Source organism: Siphateles boraxobius, unplaced genomic scaffold, assembly GCF_051911475.1.
Source record: "Siphateles boraxobius isolate OS27281-9 unplaced genomic scaffold, OSU_SipBor_1 389, whole genome shotgun sequence".
Classification (NCBI taxonomy): domain Eukaryota; kingdom Metazoa; phylum Chordata; class Actinopteri; order Cypriniformes; family Leuciscidae; genus Siphateles; species Siphateles boraxobius.
Window position 1 is genome coordinate 87237 of NW_027509018.1, and position 9862 is coordinate 97098.

Below are 9862 nucleotides of genomic sequence, written 5' to 3' on the forward strand. Positions count from 1 at the left end.
AGCTTACAGCACCTGGTATTCCCAGGCGGTCTCCCATCCAAGTACTAACCAGTCCCGACCCTGCTTAGCTTCCGAGATCAGACGAGATCGGGCGTGCCCAAGGTGGTATGGCCGTAAGCGAATACTGCTGCCAAAATTGGGCTATTTAAAAGGTTAGACCATTAGTGAAGAAAACTAAGAACAACTTTTGAAAAAACTCAAACTCTTTCATGCTTTCTGAAGAATCTCAGAGACTTTTTAAGGCTTTTTGAAGCTCAGGCACTCTTTTTTTTTTTTTTAAAAGCTTACAGCACCTGGTATTCCCAGGCGGTCTCCCATCCAAGTACTAACCAGGCCCGACCCTGCTTAGCTTCCGAGATCAGACGAGATCGGGCGTGCCCAAGGTGGTATGGCCGTAAGCTAAAACTGCTGCCAAAATTGGGCTATTTAAAAGGTTAGACCATTAGTGAAGAAAACTAAGAACAACTTTTGAAAAAACTCAAGCTCTTTCATGCTTTCTGAAGAATCTCAGAGACTTTTTAAGGCTTTTTGAAGAAGCTCAGGGACTCTTTTTTTTTTTTCTTAAAAAAGCTTACAACACCTAGTATTCCCATGCGGCCTCCCATCCAAGTACTAACCAGGCCTTATTTAAAAGCTTAGACCATTAGTGAAGAAGACTAAGAAGAACTTTTGAAAAAACTCAAACTCTTTCATGCTTTCTGAAGAATCTCAGAGACTTTTTAAGGCTTTTTGAAGCTCAGGCACTCTTTTTTTTTTTTTTTTTTTTTTAAAAGCTTACAGCACCTGGTATTCCCAGGCGGTCTCCCATCCAAGTACTAACCAGGCCCGACCCTGCTTAGCTTCCGAGATCAGACGAGATCGGGCGTGCCCAAGGTGGTATGGCCGTAAGCTAAAACTGCTGCCAAAATTGGGCTATTTAAAAGGTTAGACCATTAGTGAAGAAAACTAAGAACAACTTTTGAAAAAACTCAAGCTCTTTCATGCTTTCTGAAGAATCTCAGAGACTTTTTAAGGCTTTTTGAAGAAGCTCAGGGACTCTTTTTTTTTTTTCTTAAAAATTTTTACAACACCTAGTATTCCCATGCGGCCTCCCATCCAAGTACTAACCAGGCCTTATTTAAAAGCTTAGACCATTAGTGAAGAAGACTAAGAAGAACTTTTGAAAAAACTCAAACTCTTTCATGCTTTCTGAAGAATCTCAGAGACTTTTTAAGGCTTTTTGAAGCTCAGGCACTCTTTTTTTTTTTTTAAAAAGCTTACAGCACCTGGTATTCCCAGGCGGTCTCCCATCCAAGTACTAACCAGGCCCGACCCTGCTTAGCTTCCGAGATCAGACGAGATCGGGCGTGCCCAAGGTGGTATGGCCGTAAGCGAATACTGCTGCCAAAATTGGGCTATTTAAAAGGTTAGACCATTAGTGAAGAAAACTAAGAACAACTTTTGAAAAAACTCAAACTCTTTCATGCTTTCTGAAGAATCTCAGAGACTTTTTAAGGCTTTTTGAAGCTCAGGCACTCTTTTTTTTTTTTTTAAAAGCTTACAGCACCTGGTATTCCCAGGCGGTCTCCCATCCAAGTACTAACCAGGCCCGACCCTGCTTAGCTTCCGAGATCAGACGAGATCGGGCGTGCCCAAGGTGGTATGGCCGTAAGCTAAAACTGCTGCCAAAATTGGGCTATTTAAAAGGTTAGACCATTAGTGAAGAAAACTAAGAACAACTTTTGAAAAAACTCAAGCTCTTTCATGCTTTCTGAAGAATCTCAGAGACTTTTTAAGGCTTTTTGAAGAAGCTCAGGGACTCTTTTTTTTTTTTCTTAAAAAAGCTTACAACACCTAGTATTCCCATGCGGCCTCCCATCCAAGTACTAACCAGGCCTTATTTAAAAGCTTAGACCATTAGTGAAGAAGACTAAGAAGAACTTTTGAAAAAACTCAAACTCTTTCATGCTTTCTGAAGAATCTCAGAGACTTTTTAAGGCTTTTTGAAGCTCAGGCACTCTTTTTTTTTTTTTTTTTTTTTAAAAGCTTACAGCACCTGGTATTCCCAGGCGGTCTCCCATCCAAGTACTAACCAGGCCCGACCCTGCTTAGCTTCCGAGATCAGACGAGATCGGGCGTGCCCAAGGTGGTATGGCCGTAAGCTAAAACTGCTGCCAAAATTGGGCTATTTAAAAGGTTAGACCATTAGTGAAGAAAACTAAGAACAACTTTTGAAAAAACTCAAGCTCTTTCATGCTTTCTGAAGAATCTCAGAGACTTTTTAAGGCTTTTTGAAGAAGCTCAGGGACTCTTTTTTTTTTTTCTTAAAAATTTTTACAACACCTAGTATTCCCATGCGGCCTCCCATCCAAGTACTAACCAGGCCTTATTTAAAAGCTTAGACCATTAGTGAAGAAGACTAAGAAGAACTTTTGAAAAAACTCAAACTCTTTCATGCTTTCTGAAGAATCTCAGAGACTTTTTAAGGCTTTTTGAAGCTCAGGCACTCTTTTTTTTTTTTTAAAAAGCTTACAGCACCTGGTATTCCCAGGCGGTCTCCCATCCAAGTACTAACCAGGCCCGACCCTGCTTAGCTTCCGAGATCAGACGAGATCGGGCGTGCCCAAGGTGGTATGGCCGTAAGCGAATACTGCTGCCAAAATTGGGCTATTTAAAAGGTTAGACCATTAGTGAAGAAAACTAAGAACAACTTTTGAAAAAACTCAAACTCTTTCATGCTTTCTGAAGAATCTCAGAGACTTTTTAAGGCTTTTTGAAGCTCAGGCACTCTTTTTTTTTTTTTTAAAAGCTTACAGCACCTGGTATTCCCAGGCGGTCTCCCATCCAAGTACTAACCAGGCCCGACCCTGCTTAGCTTCCGAGATCAGACGAGATCGGGCGTGCCCAAGGTGGTATGGCCGTAAGCTAAAACTGCTGCCAAAATTGGGCTATTTAAAAGGTTAGACCATTAGTGAAGAAAACTAAGAACAACTTTTGAAAAAACTCAAGCTCTTTCATGCTTTCTGAAGAATCTCAGAGACTTTTTAAGGCTTTTTGAAGAAGCTCAGGGACTCTTTTTTTTTTTTCTTAAAAAAGCTTACAACACCTAGTATTCCCATGCGGCCTCCCATCCAAGTACTAACCAGGCCTTATTTAAAAGCTTAGACCATTAGTGAAGAAGACTAAGAAGAACTTTTGAAAAAACTCAAACTCTTTCATGCTTTCTGAAGAATCTCAGAGACTTTTTAAGGCTTTTTGAAGCTCAGGCACTCTTTTTTTTTTTCTTAAAAAAGCTTACAACACCCAGTATTCCCATGCGGCCTCCCATCCAAGTACTAACCAGGCCTTATTTAAAAGCTTAGACCATTAGTGAAGAAGACTAAGAAGAACTTTTGAAAAAACTCAAACTCTTTCATGCTTTCTGAAGAATCTCAGAGACTTTTTAAGGCTTTTTGAAGCTCAGGCACTCTTTTTTTTTTTTTAAAAAGCTTACAGCACCTGGTATTCCCAGGCGGTCTCCCATCCAAGTACTAACCAGGCCCGACCCTGCTTAGCTTCCGAGATCAGACGAGATCGGGCGTGCCCAAGGTGGTATGGCCGTAAGCGAATACTGCTGCCAAAATTGGGCTATTTAAAAGGTTAGACCATTAGTGAAGAAAACTAAGAACAACTTTTGAAAAAACTCAAACTCTTTCATGCTTTCTGAAGAATCTCAGAGACTTTTTAAGGCTTTTTGAAGCTCAGGCACTCTTTTTTTTTTTTTTAAAAGCTTACAGCACCTGGTATTCCCAGGCGGTCTCCCATCCAAGTACTAACCAGGCCCGACCCTGCTTAGCTTCCGAGATCAGACGAGATCGGGCGTGCCCAAGGTGGTATGGCCGTAAGCTAAAACTGCTGCCAAAATTGGGCTATTTAAAAGGTTAGACCATTAGTGAAGAAAACTAAGAACAACTTTTGAAAAAACTCAAGCTCTTTCATGCTTTCTGAAGAATCTCAGAGACTTTTTAAGGCTTTTTGAAGAAGCTCAGGGACTCTTTTTTTTTTTTCTTAAAAAAGCTTACAACACCTAGTATTCCCATGCGGCCTCCCATCCAAGTACTAACCAGGCCTTATTTAAAAGCTTAGACCATTAGTGAAGAAGACTAAGAAGAACTTTTGAAAAAACTCAAACTCTTTCATGCTTTCTGAAGAATCTCAGAGACTTTTTAAGGCTTTTTGAAGCTCAGGCACTCTTTTTTTTTTTTTTTTTTTTTTAAAAGCTTACAGCACCTGGTATTCCCAGGCGGTCTCCCATCCAAGTACTAACCAGGCCCGACCCTGCTTAGCTTCCGAGATCAGACGAGATCGGGCGTGCCCAAGGTGGTATGGCCGTAAGCTAAAACTGCTGCCAAAATTGGGCTATTTAAAAGGTTAGACCATTAGTGAAGAAAACTAAGAACAACTTTTGAAAAAACTCAAGCTCTTTCATGCTTTCTGAAGAATCTCAGAGACTTTTTAAGGCTTTTTGAAGAAGCTCAGGGACTCTTTTCTTTTTTCTTAAAAATTTTTACAACACCTAGTATTCCCATGCGGCCTCCCATCCAAGTACTAACCAGGCCTTATTTAAAAGCTTAGACCATTAGTGAAGAAGACTAAGAAGAACTTTTGAAAAAACTCAAACTCTTTCATGCTTTCTGAAGAATCTCAGAGACTTTTTAAGGCTTTTTGAAGCTCAGGCACTCTTTTTTTTTTTTTTTTTTTTTTAAAAGCTTACAGCACCTGGTATTCCCAGGCGGTCTCCCATCCAAGTACTAACCAGTCCCGACCCTGCTTAGCTTCCGAGATCAGACGAGATCGGGCGTGCCCAAGGTGGTATGGCCGTAAGCGAATACTGCTGCCAAAATTGGGCTATTTAAAAGGTTAGACCATTAGTGAAGAAAACTAAGAACAACTTTTGAAAAAACTCAAACTCTTTCATGCTTTCTGAAGAATCTCAGAGACTTTTTAAGGCTTTTTGAAGCTCAGGCACTCTTTTTTTTTTTTTTAAAAGCTTACAGCACCTGGTATTCCCAGGCGGTCTCCCATCCAAGTACTAACCAGGCCCGACCCTGCTTAGCTTCCGAGATCAGACGAGATCGGGCGTGCCCAAGGTGGTATGGCCGTAAGCTAAAACTGCTGCCAAAATTGGGCTATTTAAAAGGTTAGACCATTAGTGAAGAAAACTAAGAACAACTTTTGAAAAAACTCAAGCTCTTTCATGCTTTCTGAAGAATCTCAGAGACTTTTTAAGGCTTTTTGAAGAAGCTCAGGGACTCTTTTTTTTTTTTCTTAAAAAAGCTTACAACACCTAGTATTCCCATGCGGCCTCCCATCCAAGTACTAACCAGGCCTTATTTAAAAGCTTAGACCATTAGTGAAGAAGACTAAGAAGAACTTTTGAAAAAACTCAAACTCTTTCATGCTTTCTGAAGAATCTCAGAGACTTTTTAAGGCTTTTTGAAGCTCAGGCACTCTTTTTTTTTTTTTTTTTTTTTTAAAAGCTTACAGCACCTGGTATTCCCAGGCGGTCTCCCATCCAAGTACTAACCAGGCCCGACCCTGCTTAGCTTCCGAGATCAGACGAGATCGGGCGTGCCCAAGGTGGTATGGCCGTAAGCTAAAACTGCTGCCAAAATTGGGCTATTTAAAAGGTTAGACCATTAGTGAAGAAAACTAAGAACAACTTTTGAAAAAACTCAAGCTCTTTCATGCTTTCTGAAGAATCTCAGAGACTTTTTAAGGCTTTTTGAAGAAGCTCAGGGACTCTTTTTTTTTTTTCTTAAAAATTTTTACAACACCTAGTATTCCCATGCGGCCTCCCATCCAAGTACTAACCAGGCCTTATTTAAAAGCTTAGACCATTAGTGAAGAAGACTAAGAAGAACTTTTGAAAAAACTCAAACTCTTTCATGCTTTCTGAAGAATCTCAGAGACTTTTTAAGGCTTTTTGAAGCTCAGGCACTCTTTTTTTTTTTTTAAAAAGCTTACAGCACCTGGTATTCCCAGGCGGTCTCCCATCCAAGTACTAACCAGGCCCGACCCTGCTTAGCTTCCGAGATCAGACGAGATCGGGCGTGCCCAAGGTGGTATGGCCGTAAGCGAATACTGCTGCCAAAATTGGGCTATTTAAAAGGTTAGACCATTAGTGAAGAAAACTAAGAACAACTTTTGAAAAAACTCAAACTCTTTCATGCTTTCTGAAGAATCTCAGAGACTTTTTAAGGCTTTTTGAAGCTCAGGCACTCTTTTTTTTTTTTTTAAAAGCTTACAGCACCTGGTATTCCCAGGCGGTCTCCCATCCAAGTACTAACCAGGCCCGACCCTGCTTAGCTTCCGAGATCAGACGAGATCGGGCGTGCCCAAGGTGGTATGGCCGTAAGCTAAAACTGCTGCCAAAATTGGGCTATTTAAAAGGTTAGACCATTAGTGAAGAAAACTAAGAACAACTTTTGAAAAAACTCAAGCTCTTTCATGCTTTCTGAAGAATCTCAGAGACTTTTTAAGGCTTTTTGAAGAAGCTCAGGGACTCTTTTTTTTTTTTCTTAAAAAAGCTTACAACACCTAGTATTCCCATGCGGCCTCCCATCCAAGTACTAACCAGGCCTTATTTAAAAGCTTAGACCATTAGTGAAGAAGACTAAGAAGAACTTTTGAAAAAACTCAAACTCTTTCATGCTTTCTGAAGAATCTCAGAGACTTTTTAAGGCTTTTTGAAGCTCAGGCACTCTTTTTTTTTTTTTTTTTTTTTAAAAGCTTACAGCACCTGGTATTCCCAGGCGGTCTCCCATCCAAGTACTAACCAGGCCCGACCCTGCTTAGCTTCCGAGATCAGACGAGATCGGGCGTGCCCAAGGTGGTATGGCCGTAAGCTAAAACTGCTGCCAAAATTGGGCTATTTAAAAGGTTAGACCATTAGTGAAGAAAACTAAGAACAACTTTTGAAAAAACTCAAGCTCTTTCATGCTTTCTGAAGAATCTCAGAGACTTTTTAAGGCTTTTTGAAGAAGCTCAGGGACTCTTTTTTTTTTTCTTAAAAATTTTTACAACACCTAGTATTCCCATGCGGCCTCCCATCCAAGTACTAACCAGGCCTTATTTAAAAGCTTAGACCATTAGTGAAGAAGACTAAGAAGAACTTTTGAAAAAACTCAAACTCTTTCATGCTTTCTGAAGAATCTCAGAGACTTTTTAAGGCTTTTTGAAGCTCAGGCACTCTTTTTTTTTTTTTTTTTTTTTTAAAAGCTTACAGCACCTGGTATTCCCAGGCGGTCTCCCATCCAAGTACTAACCAGTCCCGACCCTGCTTAGCTTCCGAGATCAGACGAGATCGGGCGTGCCCAAGGTGGTATGGCCGTAAGCGAATACTGCTGCCAAAATTGGGCTATTTAAAAGGTTAGACCATTAGTGAAGAAAACTAAGAACAACTTTTGAAAAAACTCAAACTCTTTCATGCTTTCTGAAGAATCTCAGAGACTTTTTAAGGCTTTTTGAAGCTCAGGCACTCTTTTTTTTTTTTTTAAAAGCTTACAGCACCTGGTATTCCCAGGCGGTCTCCCATCCAAGTACTAACCAGGCCCGACCCTGCTTAGCTTCCGAGATCAGACGAGATCGGGCGTGCCCAAGGTGGTATGGCCGTAAGCTAAAACTGCTGCCAAAATTGGGCTATTTAAAAGGTTAGACCATTAGTGAAGAAAACTAAGAACAACTTTTGAAAAAACTCAAGCTCTTTCATGCTTTCTGAAGAATCTCAGAGACTTTTTAAGGGTTTTTGAAGAAGCTCAGGGACTCTTTTTTTTTTTTCTTAAAAAAGCTTACAACACCTAGTATTCCCATGCGGCCTCCCATCCAAGTACTAACCAGGCCTTATTTAAAAGCTTAGACCATTAGTGAAGAAGACTAAGAAGAACTTTTGAAAAAACTCAAACTCTTTCATGCTTTCTGAAGAATCTCAGAGACTTTTTAAGGCTTTTTGAAGCTCAGGCACTCTTTTTTTTTTTTTTTTTTTTTTAAAAGCTTACAGCACCTGGTATTCCCAGGCGGTCTCCCATCCAAGTACTAACCAGGCCCGACCCTGCTTAGCTTCCGAGATCAGACGAGATCGGGCGTGCCCAAGGTGGTATGGCCGTAAGCTAAAACTGCTGCCAAAATTGGGCTATTTAAAAGGTTAGACCATTAGTGAAGAAAACTAAGAACAACTTTTGAAAAAACTCAAGCTCTTTCATGCTTTCTGAAGAATCTCAGAGACTTTTTAAGGCTTTTTGAAGAAGCTCAGGGACTCTTTTTTTTTTTTCTTAAAAATTTTTACAACACCTAGTATTCCCATGCGGCCTCCCATCCAAGTACTAACCAGGCCTTATTTAAAAGCTTAGACCATTAGTGAAGAAGACTAAGAAGAACTTTTGAAAAAACTCAAACTCTTTCATGCTTTCTGAAGAATCTCAGAGACTTTTTAAGGCTTTTTGAAGCTCAGGCACTCTTTTTTTTTTTTTTTTTTTTTAAAAGCTTACAGCACCTGGTATTCCCAGGCGGTCTCCCATCCAAGTACTAACCAGTCCCGACCCTGCTTAGCTTCCGAGATCAGACGAGATCGGGCGTGCCCAAGGTGGTATGGCCGTAAGCGAATACTGCTGCCAAAATTGGGCTATTTAAAAGGTTAGACCATTAGTGAAGAAAACTAAGAACAACTTTTGAAAAAACTCAAACTCTTTCATGCTTTCTGAAGAATCTCAGAGACTTTTTAAGGCTTTTTGAAGCTCAGGCACTCTTTTTTTTTTTTTTAAAAGCTTACAGCACCTGGTATTCCCAGGCGGTCTCCCATCCAAGTACTAACCAGGCCCGACCCTGCTTAGCTTCCGAGATCAGACGAGATCGGGCGTGCCCAAGGTGGTATGGCCGTAAGCTAAAACTGCTGCCAAAATTGGGCTATTTAAAAGGTTAGACCATTAGTGAAGAAAACTAAGAACAACTTTTGAAAAAACTCAAGCTCTTTCATGCTTTCTGAAGAATCTCAGAGACTTTTTAAGGCTTTTTGAAGAAGCTCAGGGACTCTTTTTTTTTTTTCTTAAAAAAGCTTACAACACCTAGTATTCCCATGCGGCCTCCCATCCAAGTACTAACCAGGCCTTATTTAAAAGCTTAGACCATTAGTGAAGAAGACTAAGAAGAACTTTTGAAAAAACTCAAACTCTTTCATGCTTTCTGAAGAATCTCAGAGACTTTTTAAGGCTTTTTGAAGCTCAGGCACTCTTTTTTTTTTTTTTTTTTTTTTAAAAGCTTACAGCACCTGGTATTCCCAGGCGGTCTCCCATCCAAGTACTAACCAGGCCCGACCCTGCTTAGCTTCCGAGATCAGACGAGATCGGGCGTGCCCAAGGTGGTATGGCCGTAAGCTAAAACTGCTGCCAAAATTGGGCTATTTAAAAGGTTAGACCATTAGTGAAGAAAACTAAGAACAACTTTTGAAAAAACTCAAGCTCTTTCATGCTTTCTGAAGAATCTCAGAGACTTTTTAAGGCTTTTTGAAGAAGCTCAGGGACTCTTTTTTTTTTTTCTTAAAAAAGCTTACAACACCTAGTATTCCCATGCGGCCTCCCATCCAAGTACTAACCAGGCCTTATTTAAAAGCTTAGACCATTAGTGAAGAAGACTAAGAAGAACTTTTGAAAAAACTCAAACTCTTTCATGCTTTCTGAAGAATCTCAGAGACTTTTTAAGGCTTTTTGAAGCTCAGGCACTCTTTTTTTTTTTCTTAAAAAAGCTTACAACACCCAGTATTCCCATGCGGCCTCCCATCCAAGTACTAACCAGGCCTTATTTAAAAGCTTAGACCATTAGTGAAGAAGACTAAGAAGAACTTTTGAAAAAA

The 9862-nt window shown here is 40.2% G+C and overlaps 23 non-coding genes across 23 annotated transcripts; all 23 read right to left on the reverse strand.

Moving 5' to 3' along the window:
* LOC143703815 (5S ribosomal RNA) lies at nt 1-119 on the reverse strand. The gene has a single exon (XR_013191408.1). It is a non-coding gene; the product is annotated as a 5S ribosomal RNA (ribosomal RNA).
* Nucleotides 120-281: 162 nt separating this feature from the next.
* LOC143703582 (5S ribosomal RNA) lies at nt 282-400 on the reverse strand. Its single transcript, XR_013191185.1, has one exon. It is a non-coding gene; the product is annotated as a 5S ribosomal RNA (ribosomal RNA).
* Nucleotides 401-771: 371 nt separating this feature from the next.
* LOC143703583 (5S ribosomal RNA) lies at nt 772-890 on the reverse strand. Its single transcript, XR_013191186.1, has one exon. It is a non-coding gene; the product is annotated as a 5S ribosomal RNA (ribosomal RNA).
* Nucleotides 891-1253: 363 nt separating this feature from the next.
* Nucleotides 1254-1372, reverse strand: LOC143703584 (5S ribosomal RNA). The gene has a single exon (XR_013191187.1). It is a non-coding gene; the product is annotated as a 5S ribosomal RNA (ribosomal RNA).
* A 162-nt stretch (nt 1373-1534) lies between these two features.
* Nucleotides 1535-1653, reverse strand: LOC143703586 (5S ribosomal RNA). The gene has a single exon (XR_013191188.1). It is a non-coding gene; the product is annotated as a 5S ribosomal RNA (ribosomal RNA).
* A 370-nt stretch (nt 1654-2023) lies between these two features.
* LOC143703587 (5S ribosomal RNA) lies at nt 2024-2142 on the reverse strand. Its single transcript, XR_013191189.1, has one exon. It is a non-coding gene; the product is annotated as a 5S ribosomal RNA (ribosomal RNA).
* Nucleotides 2143-2505: 363 nt separating this feature from the next.
* LOC143703589 (5S ribosomal RNA) lies at nt 2506-2624 on the reverse strand. Its single transcript, XR_013191191.1, has one exon. It is a non-coding gene; the product is annotated as a 5S ribosomal RNA (ribosomal RNA).
* A 162-nt stretch (nt 2625-2786) lies between these two features.
* On the reverse strand, nt 2787-2905 carry LOC143703590 (5S ribosomal RNA). Its single transcript, XR_013191192.1, has one exon. It is a non-coding gene; the product is annotated as a 5S ribosomal RNA (ribosomal RNA).
* Nucleotides 2906-3465: 560 nt separating this feature from the next.
* On the reverse strand, nt 3466-3584 carry LOC143703591 (5S ribosomal RNA). Its single transcript, XR_013191193.1, has one exon. It is a non-coding gene; the product is annotated as a 5S ribosomal RNA (ribosomal RNA).
* A 162-nt stretch (nt 3585-3746) lies between these two features.
* Nucleotides 3747-3865, reverse strand: LOC143703592 (5S ribosomal RNA). The gene has a single exon (XR_013191194.1). It is a non-coding gene; the product is annotated as a 5S ribosomal RNA (ribosomal RNA).
* A 371-nt stretch (nt 3866-4236) lies between these two features.
* LOC143703593 (5S ribosomal RNA) lies at nt 4237-4355 on the reverse strand. The gene has a single exon (XR_013191195.1). It is a non-coding gene; the product is annotated as a 5S ribosomal RNA (ribosomal RNA).
* Nucleotides 4356-4725: 370 nt separating this feature from the next.
* LOC143703816 (5S ribosomal RNA) lies at nt 4726-4844 on the reverse strand. The gene has a single exon (XR_013191409.1). It is a non-coding gene; the product is annotated as a 5S ribosomal RNA (ribosomal RNA).
* Nucleotides 4845-5006: 162 nt separating this feature from the next.
* Nucleotides 5007-5125, reverse strand: LOC143703594 (5S ribosomal RNA). Its single transcript, XR_013191196.1, has one exon. It is a non-coding gene; the product is annotated as a 5S ribosomal RNA (ribosomal RNA).
* A 371-nt stretch (nt 5126-5496) lies between these two features.
* On the reverse strand, nt 5497-5615 carry LOC143703595 (5S ribosomal RNA). The gene has a single exon (XR_013191197.1). It is a non-coding gene; the product is annotated as a 5S ribosomal RNA (ribosomal RNA).
* A 363-nt stretch (nt 5616-5978) lies between these two features.
* Nucleotides 5979-6097, reverse strand: LOC143703596 (5S ribosomal RNA). The gene has a single exon (XR_013191198.1). It is a non-coding gene; the product is annotated as a 5S ribosomal RNA (ribosomal RNA).
* Nucleotides 6098-6259: 162 nt separating this feature from the next.
* On the reverse strand, nt 6260-6378 carry LOC143703597 (5S ribosomal RNA). Its single transcript, XR_013191199.1, has one exon. It is a non-coding gene; the product is annotated as a 5S ribosomal RNA (ribosomal RNA).
* A 370-nt stretch (nt 6379-6748) lies between these two features.
* LOC143703598 (5S ribosomal RNA) lies at nt 6749-6867 on the reverse strand. The gene has a single exon (XR_013191200.1). It is a non-coding gene; the product is annotated as a 5S ribosomal RNA (ribosomal RNA).
* A 370-nt stretch (nt 6868-7237) lies between these two features.
* Nucleotides 7238-7356, reverse strand: LOC143703817 (5S ribosomal RNA). The gene has a single exon (XR_013191410.1). It is a non-coding gene; the product is annotated as a 5S ribosomal RNA (ribosomal RNA).
* Nucleotides 7357-7518: 162 nt separating this feature from the next.
* On the reverse strand, nt 7519-7637 carry LOC143703600 (5S ribosomal RNA). The gene has a single exon (XR_013191202.1). It is a non-coding gene; the product is annotated as a 5S ribosomal RNA (ribosomal RNA).
* A 371-nt stretch (nt 7638-8008) lies between these two features.
* LOC143703602 (5S ribosomal RNA) lies at nt 8009-8127 on the reverse strand. The gene has a single exon (XR_013191203.1). It is a non-coding gene; the product is annotated as a 5S ribosomal RNA (ribosomal RNA).
* Nucleotides 8128-8497: 370 nt separating this feature from the next.
* On the reverse strand, nt 8498-8616 carry LOC143703818 (5S ribosomal RNA). Its single transcript, XR_013191411.1, has one exon. It is a non-coding gene; the product is annotated as a 5S ribosomal RNA (ribosomal RNA).
* Nucleotides 8617-8778: 162 nt separating this feature from the next.
* Nucleotides 8779-8897, reverse strand: LOC143703603 (5S ribosomal RNA). The gene has a single exon (XR_013191204.1). It is a non-coding gene; the product is annotated as a 5S ribosomal RNA (ribosomal RNA).
* Nucleotides 8898-9268: 371 nt separating this feature from the next.
* LOC143703604 (5S ribosomal RNA) lies at nt 9269-9387 on the reverse strand. Its single transcript, XR_013191205.1, has one exon. It is a non-coding gene; the product is annotated as a 5S ribosomal RNA (ribosomal RNA).
* Nucleotides 9388-9862: the final 475 nt, after the last annotated feature.